Source organism: Misgurnus anguillicaudatus, chromosome 17 (assembly GCF_027580225.2).
Source record: "Misgurnus anguillicaudatus chromosome 17, ASM2758022v2, whole genome shotgun sequence".
Classification (NCBI taxonomy): domain Eukaryota; kingdom Metazoa; phylum Chordata; class Actinopteri; order Cypriniformes; family Cobitidae; genus Misgurnus; species Misgurnus anguillicaudatus.
This window is the reverse complement of record NC_073353.2, coordinates 24,932,090-24,947,713: the sequence shown is the minus strand read 5'-3', so window position 1 is coordinate 24,947,713 and position 15,624 is coordinate 24,932,090. Positions and strand designations below refer to the sequence as shown.

Sequence of the window (15,624 nt, the reverse complement as noted above, 5' to 3'; positions counted from 1 at the left end):
GACTCAACACTGCATGGTTTAACCCATTATTGTACTGTTTTCATTTAATTTTAGGTAAATCGGTCTCCAAACATTATTATACTCAAAGTATGATTATTATTATTATTATTATTATTATTATTAGTATTGAATGATTTATTTTATTTGTTAAACACATGGAGGAAACTTAAAAAAAACTTTGTTTGTTGATGTTGTTATAAAACTATTTGACAGAGTATTAACACTTAGTGACATTTTAATGACAAATTATATTTGTACCACTGTAGTTGAGGTCAAGAAAAATATTCATTACGCTCTTATAAAACTATATGACAGAGTATTAACACATAATGACATTTTAATGACAAATTCAATTTGTATCACTGGTAAAAGTCATCTTTGTATTAAAGATGACATAATTGAACAAATGACACTTTCATAAATGTGCATAAAATCTCCTTCGTGTTCACAGCATGTGCCATGTCATGATTACTAATGTGTCAGTTTAATGAACGCCCCTTTAAGTAAAGTGTTACCAAAAATCTTTTTGATTTTATTAAGATTATACTTCATCAAAATTATACTACAATTTTTTTTTGCCATATTTTTATTTCCTTGTGATTACTCCCATTCATTATTTTATAACAGGTTCCTTTTTTGTCCTTTTTCTCATACTGCAGCTACAATTTTAAAATCTTACATTTGAAAGTTAAAGGATAGTTCAGACACCACTTTGTTTAGATAGTTTTATTTTTTACAGCTATATTGACAGAATTTCTAATTTGATCAGTTACAGAGGTTACCCTAAAACTGAAATGATGTCATTTCCTTTCTATGTTGTTTATTTATTTTCTGTGGAACATGCCTGTTAAATGCCTGTTCTTTTTATATATTCATAGTAAAAATATGGACATTTATTGTGCATTTTATTATTGGAGCCCTTAACTCTATTTATTTTAATTGTATGGAACAAACATAGGACATTTGCACTTTAATTTATAGATTGAAAAATGTATATGTATATTAGACGAACTGTTATTTTATGAATGTGTGAGAAAAATTTAAAATAAAACATTTTGATACTGAACACTTTTAGACTTTTTTTACAGATGGTGAGTGAATGGTATATACTGTATGGGGGTGTTAAGTGATGCCTGTGATGTCTGGTTGGATTCCCATGCATCAAAGCTAAATTAAGATTACAAAGAGCTCACTGCAATTAGTCAAAGCAGAGATTACAGCTCAGATTACAAGGCAAACACTTTTAACTTTTTCTAGGGCAGCCAAAATTGTGTGTACTGTACGTCACAGATAGACACCAGCTAATTGATAAAGCAGAAGGGGGGCAAAAGTTTGTCTGGTCTAGAATCTCTCCATTCTGGCTTTTACATTATTAACTATTTAACTAGAATTTTCAAAAGATCTGCTCCACATTGTTCATATACTCCAGGGGTGGGCATTCCTGGTTCCGGAGGGCCACCGTCCCGCAAAGTCCAGCTCCAACCCAATCAAACACACCTGCAAATCCTAATCAAAGGCTGCAGGATTGCTTGGAAATGACAATCAGGTGTGTTTGATTAGGTTTGGAGCTAAACTTTGCAGGACAGTGGCCCTCCAAGACCAGGAATGCCCACCCCTGATAAACTCTGATCTAGACTAACATAGATAAGCAGACATATGAGTAGATGTGAAATATGTTATTTCTGCAGCACATGTATTAAACCCTCATTATATACATTTTATGTGAAGCCCTTGTACACAGTATTTGTATCATTTTAACCCTTCCTATAACTTATTACAGTTGCACATCAGTCTAACCTGTAGGGGGCAGTGCGTGTGTTTTGAATATTGCAAAGCGTGTTCATGGTGTTTTGCTGATGTTGAATTGTACTTGAAGCTTTAAATGTATGTTTCTCAAACATGTTGCTTAGGTTTTTATAATGTTAACTATATAAATATAATGTTTAAAGTAGACCCACTGTTATTTTGTTTTCTAAAGAGTATATTTTATGTGTGCTAGTCCTGTCTCCCCAATAATTTAAAATAAATTTCAAAATAAATGTTTTTGTATATTTTGAAAAATGTTTAAAATTATGTTAATAAATATATTTTAAAGCATTTATATTCACGTTGCATAAGAAGAAAATAAAAATGATTTGATGAAAGTGAATATTACATAACACAAACTTTTAGAGGTTTAAAAATATTAAATTAAATGTATACACATCTGTATAAATGCACAAATATTATATATTTATTTTTATATTTTATATTTTATACATACTAATAAATTTTATACTTAAATATTATACGTTTTATACAAACTTTTATATTTTGGCCAGGAAAAATATATTTTAATATGGGTGAAATACATTTTGAACTATCTGTTAATATATAAAGGTTAAAACTAAATATATTTTCAAAATTTAAAAATATATTTAAATAAGCTTTAATTTCTACATAATGTATCTTGCATATATTTAAAACATATTTTTGGCCAAAGAAATTTATTTTTTGCTGTATGGGTCAAGATTTTGAGTTCATTTTTAAGTATGAATGTACACTGTAAAAATATGCAGCATTCGTGTCAAATCAACATATATTTGTATGCTTCTTTAACTTTAACAATTTCAACTTGTTTTTATAAGTTATGTCAGCTATTCCTAGTTCAAAACTTAAAATGTTACATTGAATTGAATTGCAAAACAAAGTTGTTTTAACTTCATGAACTGCATTTCTTTTTACATTGTAAGTATGAAAGTCTGTTGTTGACTTGCAAGCATGTTATGTAACACTACAATAACATTTGCTTGGTCTACTTGTATTTAATTGCAGCCAAAATTGTGGTTTTCTTTCTCACATTTGTTTGACAATTTAATGCCAGAGGATCAGAATCTCTCCATTTTGGCTTTTACATTTTTGGATTCCCGATAACTATTTTGACTAGAGAATGAGAACTTTTTAAAAGATCTGCTCCACAGTGTTTATATACTCTGATGTGGACTGACATAGACAAGCAGACATAATAGATGAGCAGAGTGATACAAATAGTAAAACATATCAATGATGTCATCACAGCTCAGCCAATCAGAGTCATCAGAGGATCAGAATTAACTGTGGTATATCAAAGCATTATGATTGAGACAATATAACCTACTGTATGGTTAAAAGTAGCCGAAAAGCCACAGAAAAAGGAGTTTTGTGGTATAAGTCCGTATTTAGTCATAAATTTGATAAACGTTCCGCTTAAGGGCATGTTTGTACAATGTTTTTAAATTACAGTCCTAATGACAGTGCACGCTTTGACGTTTCTGGCGTTCTGAATAATGAATTACCCTCCCGAGGAGAATTCATCTGAATCCTCACACACATGTGTTGCCAACAGCTGCTCTTACTCACTTTTTCTTCCTGTGAAGAGGCTCGAGCACAAAAACGCTCACAACATTTCACACCACTGATAACAGATGTACTCCAGCCGCATGGTGGACCTACGGCCACAAATGACCAAATCAATTTCATCCTTGTGCGTCCCGGCACGTTCTCGCGTATTAAGGATTTATGTACTTTATGTTCTTCCTGTCACAGTTGCTTCGAGCAAACAAATATTGTCAACACCTTTGTCTTGCTTCATCTGCTCATAGTTTGATTCATTTGTTTGGTTTGCTGTTATTGGTATGCATGTCTGTTTATATTTTCGTTTTCATTTTGACCCAACTTTTCTGCAGAAACATGTGCGCAAAGTTCGTTTGGTTCAACGCAACTCGCTCTCCGAGCCAATCGCAGCTGCAGAACAAAACGCACGCAGTCATCAGCACTCGTCCGTCACATAAAACAGAGATTTGTGCTTTAATCTTATTCATGATGTCATTTGCTAATGTCATATCTGACCTGCCGAGTCTCAGTTTTATAGAGGAACTGCTTGATTACGGTTGAATGATATGTACCAGAAATAGATTTCCAGAAATCCGAAAAGTATCTAGAAAATTTATAGATTCAGGACTTTTACACATTTGGCACATACAATCCTTCACATTAACCGTACCCTCAATTAATAGAAAGCTTTGTCTCGCTTCCATTACTCCCATTTAGATTTTCCGTGATTCAATAGAGATCAATGCAATCAGGCATCATTTCAACTTTGACTTGATTGCTGTTCTTTTTGAGTCTTCAGTCTTGCACATCGGCTTTGGAGACTGGCACATAAAACAAAGACAGGGAAGACAGAAACCAGAGAAAGAGAAAGTGAGAGGTGATCCATGTTTCCTTGACATCTTAAGGATTCATTCCTAAACATCTGGCCACTGCCAACAGCAGAGTTACGCCAGCCTTGAAACAATGTGTGGAGATTTTGGTGAGTTAGTATCAGGTAATTTAAAACCAGATGCAGCTATTCGGCAGCAGAAAAGTACTTGGCTCATCGTTACATACTGGACAGAGAGACCACAACTAAAACTGTGTGAATGTCATTGCATTAGATAAAATATCAAAACAATTGTCATTTGAATTTAGATGATTTTTGATACATTTCCCAGAATTACCTTTTTGCCATCTTCTCCCAAGGTCATTTCTTGTGCATGTACTGTCTGTATAGAGTCACTATCACATTTAGTGCACTATTTAGTGGACTAAAGTTTGTTGCATGTAAAAACATAAGCAAAATGAATCAGTTCAAAATAGTACATCCTGACAGTTCCTGCTTCTCTTGATCAAAATGTAATTGGTTTGTGCAAACACTTTGTCAACATCTTTGTTTTATTCAGCTGCTCACGGTTTGGTTTTGTTATTGGTGCATGACTGTTTATAATTCAGTTTTTTCTCCATTCACATAAGCTACGTTCACACTGCAGGCAAAAGTGGCCCAAAATTCGACTTTTTTGCCCAAATGTGACCCATATCTTCTTGACAGTCAAACCAACTAAAATCCTTTTTTTTCAAATCAGACACAGATCACTTCCTGGTCCTTAATCAGATACATATCTGATATATTGCCATGCGACTTCAGTCTGGCTTCAGCATTTCATCCGACTTTTACGAGCAGCATCAACAGAGCCGATCCTGGCCTTCTGGGGGCCCTAAGCAACTTTGTGAGGGGGCCCTGTCATCACGTTCATAAAAACATTTTCTGTCTCTGCTTAAATGTAGCTATAAACAAAATGTTAACTAAAACACGTATTATCTTATAGATGTGCATTTTCGCCACATGTACATTACTGTGACACTAATCAGAATACTTCCTAATTATAACATGGACACATGTTTTCTGAAAAGCCCTTAATTTGTTACATTTGATATATATATATATATATATATATATATATATATATATATATATATATATATTTAAGAGATGTAGATTATAAGGGAAATTAAAAATTATGAATAAAGTAAAACCAAAATAGCTGTCAGATAAACTATAACAAATAACTCAAAAGATTTTCCAATTTGTTTAAAAACTAAGGCATGATCAGACTCCACAGATAAACACATCAAAATACATAAATCATTCCCTAAATATGCAAACATTGGACCTAATGTGCATTGTTTTAAAATGCTAACAAGAAATCTTGCATGAATACATTTTTTTTTTTTTATTAAACACATATGAAAGATTTTGATTATTAATGTGTACAAGCATTTCTAACAAAACACACTGGACTAAAACTGAATCTAGGGATTTGGACTGCAGTGTTTGTTATAAATCCATTACATGGTTATTCAAGACTAAATAGGAATTTTGTGTTCTTAATCTTTTAACTTCACCTTCATGGCGGTTATCTTTCCTGCTCCGGGCGGATAGCTTTAATATTCGAATAAAGACGCATGTTGATAGGTGCGTCAACTGCATGCGGAGCTGCATAGATGGACTGACAACTGTAATTAAAGTATTGTAAGATCAGACTGCTTGTTATAATTTCGAATGGCTCCTGCGGCACAATGATGTCACTCGCCAGCTGGTCTGTGCAGCGCTGCATGACGTTAAGAACAAGGGGGCCCCCTAGTGGTGCGGGGCCCTACGCAGCTCGTGTAGCCTGCGTATAGGACGGATCGGCTCTGAGCATCAATGTTTATTACTGCAAACACAGTGTGCTGCGTCTAATGTCTTCTTCTGCGCATGCATGTATATGGTTCACACATGATCAGACACAGGTGGTAGTCGCATTTAAATGATTATGTAAACAACAGCGCAAAAAAATCAGATTTCTGCAAAAAATTTGAACTGAGCATTAAGACCTGCAGTGTGAACAAAGCCATATACAGACGAGGATGCTGTCAATGCAAGTAGAGTAAATCCATTTGGGACAAAGATTTACTAATTTCAGAAATAATAAATGCATTGGTAGTAATTCTAATTGAACAGCAGGCACACTGCACCATGCTCTGATAAAAAGTGCACACATTTTTTGCATATTGTGCAAAAAATATACTTAATTTGGTATGTAAGCACATGTTGGGCTATGGGGATCCAGATGATGCAGTTTTTTTACAAAAGGCGTGGAAAATATGGCACTTTATTTGCTCTGGTTGTTTTAGCTTTTCAAACATAAATCTAACAACAATATATCATGTGTCAACATTATTTCCCCCAACTGAAAAAACACAAAGTAGTTCTGTGTAATAAAAATAAACTTGTGTCACAGTTGAGATGATTCTACCTTTCAACAATCGATAAAAACTGGTCATTTCATAGTTCATATAGTTTAAGTTTTACACATATTTTGGGAAATAGCTTTAAAAGCTTCTTTTAACCCTTTCTGATAAAGGTCAGAGATTTGTGTGTGTACATCTGATTCAGCTGGCATTTTTATTATCATACATCTGCGGTGCATTTTCGATTATTTGTGGTGAAACATCTACAAAGATTAATAACCAAATAACATCTTGTCACCACAGACTAAAACCCCAATAACTAAAATCTGGTCATATTAGCTTGACACAGTGCATGATTTTTATAGTCCTTAATGATTCTTGCATGCCAGAGTGTTTCCAGATTCCAGATAAGCCACGTCACTCGGTGAAATGTCATTTGTCATTACTGTCAGACTTCGTGACACAATAAAGCGGACACATGCAGTTTTACGTAGTTTTATGTTGACATAGGAGAAGCCTCACTGCAGGAGTGCGTCTTTAAACGTCTGACGCTGTCAGGATTTTATCTGAGGAAAAGTTTGATCATAACGGTCATTGATCGGCTGTCGGTAAACATGTCAAACTAGCAATAAAAGACTACAGATTTTGGTCTAGGATAATAGGAATCTTTAAGCATTTAAATTTTTTGTCTCAGACAGACAGATCATGGCCAAAATCATACAGTGTGTCTGCTTTAGTTGTAGATTTTGTATTAAAAACAATAAGTACCATAGTTAATGTAGCTGTAAACTGTATGTAATGGTTATTTGTCAAAAAGTTTGATAAACAATCGAGAAATCCGAATTAATCGGACAAACAATTCATCCAGTAAACACAGTACTAATATCGTCTCGGAATTATGATACATCTGCGGTGCATTTTTGATTATTTGTGGTGAAACATCTATCTACAACGAAATAACATCTTGTCACCACAGACTAAAACACCAATAACTAAAATCCGGTCATATTAGCTGGACACAGTGATTTTTATAGTCCTTAATGATTCTTGCATGCCAGATTCGAGTTAAGCCATGTCACACTGTGAAATCTCATTTGTTATTACTGTCAGACTTCAAGACACAATAAAGCAGACACATGCAGAGTTTTACGTAGTTTTATGTTACAGTGAGTCACTGCAGGACTGCGTCTTTAAACGTCTGACGCTGTCAGGATTTTATCTGAGGAAAAGTTTGATCGTAACAGTCATTGATCGGCTGTCGGTAAATATGTCAAATTAGTGATAAAAGACTACAGATTTTGGTCTAGGATAATAGGAATCTTTAAGCATTTACATTTTTTTTGGCTCAGACAGCCAGATCATGGCCAAAATCATACTGTGTGTCTGCTTTAGTTATAGTCATTTTGCAAAAGTATTTAAAACAAATAAGTTACATAGTTAATGTAGCTGTAAACTGTATGTGTAATGGTTATTTGTCAATAAGTTTGATAAACAGTCGAGAAATTCGAGTTAATCGGACAAACAATTAGTCATCCAGTAAACACAGTACTGGTATCGTCTCGGAATCGTGAAAACTTGTAACTTGGTATAAGCACCTCTTGTATTATTGCCTCCCTGTGACAAATCACTTGATTGTATTCTTATCTTTGTAAGTCACTTTGGATAAAACCATCTATTAAATGCATAAGTAAGGGATAATGTAGAGGCAGCCGGTAGTTATTGGGAAATAAGCCCCGACAGTGTGATCAGGACCCGACGCGAAGCGGAGGGTCTTGTATCACACTGAAGGGGCTTATTTCCCAATAACTACCGGCTGCCTCTACATTATCCCGCTTATTACACGGCTACTTGCCACATAAGAAAAAAAACTGGACATGAATATGAATTTTAAACATTTTATTGGCATATTTGTTTTAAATTAACATTTTTATCCTTCCGCGAAACTTTGCACAGATGCATAAAATGATCGTAATACCTTATTAAGATCCGCTGCTTCATACTTGTCTGTCTCCATTTCTTCTCTTTTAGCCAGTCTTTGAGAAGTTTTAATCCCCATTCTGTATTTTTGTGTGTGTTGGCTTCGTAGCTGTCATGCTCTATTTTGTCAGGTTCAGTCTCAAGCTGTCTGTGTCTTGTCGTGGTTGTCCAGTGTTTGTCACAAGATGGCGCCAAACAGACAGTAATCTTTATTGATCTTTATTGGCGCGGAGCGATTTCACTCGTGCAAGTAGTCCGGCTATGCGTTATTAATTTGGAGCGGTTATTATTTGAAAAGAACGAACCTGCAAATGTCTCAACTGACCAATCAGAATCAAGCATTCCAGAGAGCCGTGTAATAAATGTAAATAATAATCTTTAAACTCAAAACTTAATTAGAAAAAAATCATAGTGTTTAAGACTGAAAAAAATATGGACAGTTACTGTAAAACAACTCTCTAAAAATGTTGGAGTTATTTTTTGACCCATGCACTGAAAAAAATAATTCATTGAATTTAATCAATTTATTTAAGCTACATTTAAACAAAAAAGATTAGTTAAGTAATATAAAATATAAAACTTTTGTTTAAATGTAGCTTAAATAAATTGATTGCAACCACTTACCTTAAAAAATGTATTACATTCAATGAATCATTTTTTCAGTGCATGATAAATAGATAAATATTGGACAAAACCCATGCTGGTTTAAAATTGACCCAATGTTGGGTTATTGTTATGCAACTATGGGTTATAATCAGTGCTCAAATGAATCAAGTCTTATGGGGGGTCTGTACCATGACATAGCAGCAAACCCAAAATGGCAACACATTAGTATATGATTTATGTAATAATTCCCAAAATATTTTTGTATAAAGGCTGGAAACTAATTTATTAATCATTTCAAAATATAAAGTTTTACTAGATAGATAGGAGGTTAATGTGACATATAAGTGGTGTTTAAGTTAAGTGTAGGATAGCCTACATTAGGTGGGCAAGTTGCTTTCTTTATGAGTCACTTAATAGACTATTCATTTAACCATTTTACTCATCTGCTTCAGTAAAAGTTCAGTAAAAAAGCTGTTCAAAATATTTGAACTGACACCAGTTTATGAGGCAAGTGATAAGAAATGCATTACTAAGGTAATGCGGAGGCTTCCCTTCATACATAGAGATCACTATTTTCAATGTTTTGGTCACAATGTAATTACTTTTGCGGCCATGACTTAGGGACCCTCTAAGTATAATCTAAGTATAATTTTAACTTCTTATAGGAGGTCCCTAATGCCTTATGGGGGGTCCCGGATCCCCCAGCCCACCCTTAATTCATGCACTGGTTATAATGACCCCTCAGTTAGGTTAAAGAGCACCTATTATGAAATACACGTTTTTAAACATCCTTTTGTGTGTAAGTGTGTATTAGTACATGCTAACGATATTCAAAAAGTACATACCTCAAAGAAAACGATGACGCGAGTTATCGTCTCTAACGTTCGAGGACTACAAAAAACACTCGGATTGTAGGCAACAGTTTACTTCCTGGGATTGGTGACGTAGAGAAGACCAACATTATCATAAATCAGCCCTCTCTGCTTTGCTTGGGTACGCCCTCAAAGACGGGGGTGGAGAGCGCTGAGTCAGAAGAGAGCTAAAATGGCGGAGGTTGGGAGTCCCTGCTTTGACCCTGTTTGCAAACTCTTGTTTCATCGTTTAAGCGATTAAATCTCTCGAGTAGACGCTGTCTCTTTAGATGCAAGGGCAAAATAGCACTTTATGGACTTACACAGAGGACATCATGTTTAATACGGTTCCAGAAAAATCCAGTCAGAAGTGGTTCACGGAGTTTTCACAATAACTGCTTCTCATGAACCGAAGCTGCGCGACATCTCCTCCTGAAAGTTGGATTACCGTGCACTTCTGGATCACAGGCTGTAAGTATTCATGTTTATTATTTGCCTTTACTGTAAGTTACGTTACCTGTAACCGGAGCTTAACGTTATGTGCTTGTAGAGCTCAGATATAGATCTATGTGTAGAGCTAAGCTTGCAAGCTAATTGTTTTGTGTTGTAATAATGTATTTCATAAACAACGTACCATATTTACCAGGCTTGTGCACAATTCAGAATTTCAGAATTGGCCTCCATTCAATTCATGAATTGGAATTTGAATTGAATTGACTCCGCACTACAGGAAGTTGAATGTGAATTGGAATTGGAATTACAGGAAGTGGAATTAAATTCATGGCAATTCAAAGAAATTCCACAGTCACACATCAGAAAGAATCTCACATATTCAGTGTTAGGAAAGTTACTTTGGAAAATTGTTTGGCAACCATTTTAAATACTTGCTTAAAGTAAAGCATTCTGGGAAACAAAGTCATGTTCCACTGTGTTCCATAGAATTACAATTACAAAAAGTCTAACTTAATTATTTGTTATGTGACTAGAGTTTTTAACATTAATTGCTGGGGGAAAACATTTCCTGTTAATGTAATCTGTTCACACTAATATAATTTATAGAATATGTAATGCAATCATATCTGACATATACTAAAAGCTTTATTTTTAACACTTCACTTACTGTATAGTATGTATATGAATTTCTTTGAATTTCTATTGAATTGCAATTCTGCTTCCTTTAATTCAAATTCGAATTGTAATTCTAGATCCTGTTTTTGACATCAATTCAAATTCAATTCAAATTCAAGAATTGAATTGGAATTTAGGAGTCATTCTTAATTCAATTCTGAATTGTGCACAAGCCTGATATTTACACACGTGTATGTTGAATTATTTAGACTATCGTTTTTATCGATGTTTATTTAGACGTGTTTACAAACTTGCTAAGCTGTTCCAGCTAAACTGTTACCGGTAAAGTTTGTTCTGTTACAGATGATTTGTTTAACGTTATATGTATTTTACTGTTGTTTTTACTTGAAGCTTTCTTAGATTTTGAAACGAAGTAAACACGTAATGTGTGTTGCTAATGTTGGGGCATGTAACATGTAATACATTAACGTTTTAATGAATAGTCTAACGATTTATAATCGTTGTACTCTATTGTACATGTTTAAAACATGTTTGTTTTATTTGTCTATATCCTAGATTCGCAGCTGGACACATCCTTCTACACTGTATGCAAACATGCAACATCATTACACACAGTACAAGGCATATGAGGAGCAAAGGTGTGTAACACATATGGGGCCCTATTTTAACGATCTGAAACGCAAGTCCGAAGCGCAAAGCGCATGTGACTTTGTGGGCGGATCTTGGGCGCTGTTGCTATTTTCCCGGCGGGAGAAATAAGTCTTGCGCCGGGCGCAAATCAATAAGGGGTTGGTCTGAAGTAGGTTCATTATTCATAGGTGTGGTTTGGGCGTAACGTCAAATAAACCAATCAGAACGCTATCCAACATTCCCTTTAAACGCAAGGGCGCAAGTTCCATGGCGGGTTGCTATTATTATGACGTATTTGACAGGCGCACGCCAGGAGCGGTTCACAGCCGAGGAGACCGACGTTGTTGAACAGTCAAAGACAGAGAAGTTGTTTTGTATGGGGATGGGAGAAACCCGCCCAAATCAGCGTCGGTTAAACAGGCGTGACTCGGAAATAGCCGCAATTGTCTCATCAGCTGCGCCAAGCACTACAATGATGTCAGGAGACGGGGGGATCCCAAGTTTGCCAGCATAAATCGGGCACGCCGGGCACACAGGAGGACATCGCTGCGTCCACCCTCACCGCTGAAAGGGTTTTGGGGCTTTGAAATCGGACACAAGAAACGCAAGCAAGGTCCAACCCCAAAGTACACTTACAAATCAAGTTCACATACATGAAGGTTTCTTATGAAAACATTTTAATTATTATTTAGATAAAATAAACGTAATACAGCCACACAACAAACTTATGAAAATATTTTAATCGTTATTTGCATGATAATTGTTTAACGCTGCCACACAAAATAAATAAAAACTATCACCACAATGCTCACCACAACGATTTCCCTTATCTCATGTATTAATATTTTTTATTGTAACAATATATGATTTAATGATTTCCCTTATCTTATATTTTTTATTGTAACAATTTATGATTTGCAAAATAAATGTTGCATCTGTGTAGATTAGATAAGCAATGCGCATTGTGCACGCTATACATTATGGTCAAGCATGCGCCCTTAAAATAGCATAATGAACCACGCGCAACGCGCCACTGACTTTAGACTAGTTTTTTTTGGTTAGTAGCGCAATTGTTTTTTGAAACTGCAAAATAGCATAAGACATGGTTTGCGCCGGAGCACGCCTCCTTTTTTGCGCTGAACCGCCCAGGGAGCGCAAGTTCATTCCCTAGTTTGCCGACGTGCGTCTGTGGAGAGAAAAACCCGCTGTGCGCCAGTGCAAAATACGAAATTATACATGCGTCACTGACAAAGTCAATTGCGCTGGGTGCAAGATAGGGCCCACTATGTATTTAGCTAGTGAAACCTAGCCTAGAAATCTAGACGCACCCTAGCGGCCGCAAAATATATTTGCTGCCAGGGTTTAGTCTAGGCACTCACAATACACTTAACAGCTCCAAAAACCAAAATTTGGTCAGGCCAATCACATCGTGTGTAGCGTCTGTGGGGCGGGCTTAACATGATGACGACAGAGCTGCCTGCGACGGTTCCTACTTGAAAACAAAGAATGGCTGCTGCTGCTGGCGAAAAGCTTTCTTTTGAAGCGGCTTTGGCCGCGACTCTGGAGGACTTAGACTTATGTTTTTCTTTGAGAGAAGAGCAAATAACCCTACTGAAGTCCTTTTTAAGCAAGAAGGATTTGTTTGGAGTTTTGCCGACTGGTTACGGTAAAAGTTTGATATACCAATTAGCTCCACGTGGGGAAACGCAGGGGACTCATACGTCACCTTCTTCGTTGCTCTGATTGGTCATAGCGCTATCCTATTGCGTACAGAGGCATTTTGAGGGACAACCTTATATCCCGCCCCTTGCATTGAGCCGTTTGTGTGAAGAGTTGCCAGACCTTACATCTTGATGTAGGTCTGGCTAACCAGGCTAAGTGAAACCACTACCAGTCTTAAATGTATAACTGATGATGACAAAGTTTTTTTCTCTGCATAATCATAGGAACCCAGGCAGTAGCATCGTTTCACAATGTTTCAATCACCATCATCAGTGGATGCCTTTGCCGTCCGTAGCCTGAGATTTCAGATTTGCAGCAAAAAATGTGACTTTCCCATTTATTGGAATGCTGTGCAGGTATTTAAGTATTTTAGTAACTGTGTTAAATAAAGTACAGTAGTATTTACTTTTAAAATAAATGTATTGCTTATTTATATTTTTACAGGTTGTACCTTGCAGCCATCCATTACAATGTCACCAAGCCGTAACAAAAGCAGGAGAGGGAAAGTACAAGGCTATGTTCCCAAAACACACAAGTGACATACCGTAAGCAGTAATGTTTTATTTCAAATACATTCATAATTAAAAACTTAATGTATGAAGCAGGGAAATAAATGATCAAAACAAAAGATTTATTGACTGCAATATTTGTACAGTTATGTGGATGATGTGATCAGGCTTGTGTTTGCTGAGGTATTTGAAGATAAGCTGAAGGAAACCCCGATTCCAATGGACCTGGCATCACAGTTTGAGAGACCTTCAAAGGAGGACGTGATTGCATGCCATCTTCAGTGTCGTCGGAAGCCAACATTCCGATCAGGAAGCTCCAAGCATATCTGGAGAACAACACACGACAGGATGATAACCCTAAAGTGTCGTCTTAGATAGCACCAGCTGACAAAGCTTTGATATGCCATTTATCTGAATAGATAGCTGTAAGAAGTGAATTGAACAATTTTTTGAAAGAAGAGCACAATATGGTTACTAAAGTATGTTTATTTGTATATTGTTTAACATTTAAATATATATTTGTAATAAATAAACTTTTGACTGACTACTATATTTTCTTTAAAGTTACATCTTTTGTTCTTTTGGGTACTTTGTTACTATAATAATACTTTTGTGTTATTGGTTTAAAAATGTAATAAAACTTACTCTAGTCCTGCGCCTCAAAGGCTTATAGTCGGTACAATAAATGTTCTGTGTGTAGGGATTTAGACAATTTGTGCAAAACCTGGATGATGAATCACGCAGGTAAGAGGCCCTGGAACCTGTTGCATTCTCCTTAAAACCTAATAAGTAAAAACATAGCACAGTAAAATAGTATGTAAGCAGTATTTTATAATAAAGTTTACTATAGTAAAATAATGTAGAAATTACCAAGTAATCATTTCAACAAATACTTTCTATGTGCTACATTTGGTGTTTCCATATAGTTATGTAGTACGTTATAATTACCTTTTGGATGTCTTTGCAACACATTTTCGTCTTCGTTTAGCATTCTGGCAGAGCTAAGGACACCTAAAAAAGTTAAATCCAATCGCATTCATTGACGGAGATCGTTTATATCGTAACGGCCTTCTGAACTCTCTGGATCGAGCTCGAAGTGGTACGGCAGTACAGACACCATCGTTTATAGAGAAATATAACGCTTGTTTACGTTGCCTCTGAGGCTGTGACTCTCAGTCAGAACCGGTGTCAACCCACGCGTAGTCAGGGGCGTAACCTTTCAAACACACGCCGAACCCAGGTGACCAATAACAGTTGAGTAGTCATCTGACCAATCCGATTACACTAGACATTTTGGGAGGCGGAGACAGGAACTAAACCGAGCGTTTTCCAGACAGTGGGAAATCGGTGAGGTATGTAAGCAATTTATAAGACTCACAATGCATTAGTTCAAGTTTTAATAACATGTATGTACTATGGGATATTGCAATAATGTGCTAACGTGCCAATTTATTAGCATAATTGGTGCTCTTTAAAACAATGCAGCACTGGGTCAATTTTACCCAGCAATGTGTTTTGTCCAATGTTTACCCAACATGGGTCAAAAATTTGCCAGACATTTTTAGAGTAAACTTGGTTTTGCAAGTCAATTTAACCTACTATTTTAAATTTTGACTTTTTTTAAGTTGATATAACTTGTAAAAACAAGTTGAAATTGTTTAACTTAATTTTTT

General features: G+C 35.7%; 2 long non-coding RNA genes across 2 annotated transcripts; one reads left to right on the top strand and one right to left on the bottom strand.

The window, feature by feature from the left end:
- The first annotated feature begins 9,903 nt into the window (after nt 1-9,903).
- On the top strand, nt 9,904-14,501 carry LOC141350273 (uncharacterized). Its single transcript, XR_012358354.1, has 4 exons — nt 9,904-10,472; nt 11,646-11,728; nt 13,667-13,798; nt 13,887-14,501. It is a non-coding gene; the product is annotated as an uncharacterized lncRNA (long non-coding RNA).
- Nucleotides 13,989-15,401, bottom strand: LOC129441405 (uncharacterized). Its single transcript, XR_012358355.1, has 3 exons — nt 14,900-15,401; nt 14,597-14,733; nt 13,989-14,277 (listed from the first exon to the last, which is right to left on the bottom strand). It is a non-coding gene; the product is annotated as an uncharacterized lncRNA (long non-coding RNA).
- Between the last annotated feature and the right edge of the window lie 223 nt (nt 15,402-15,624).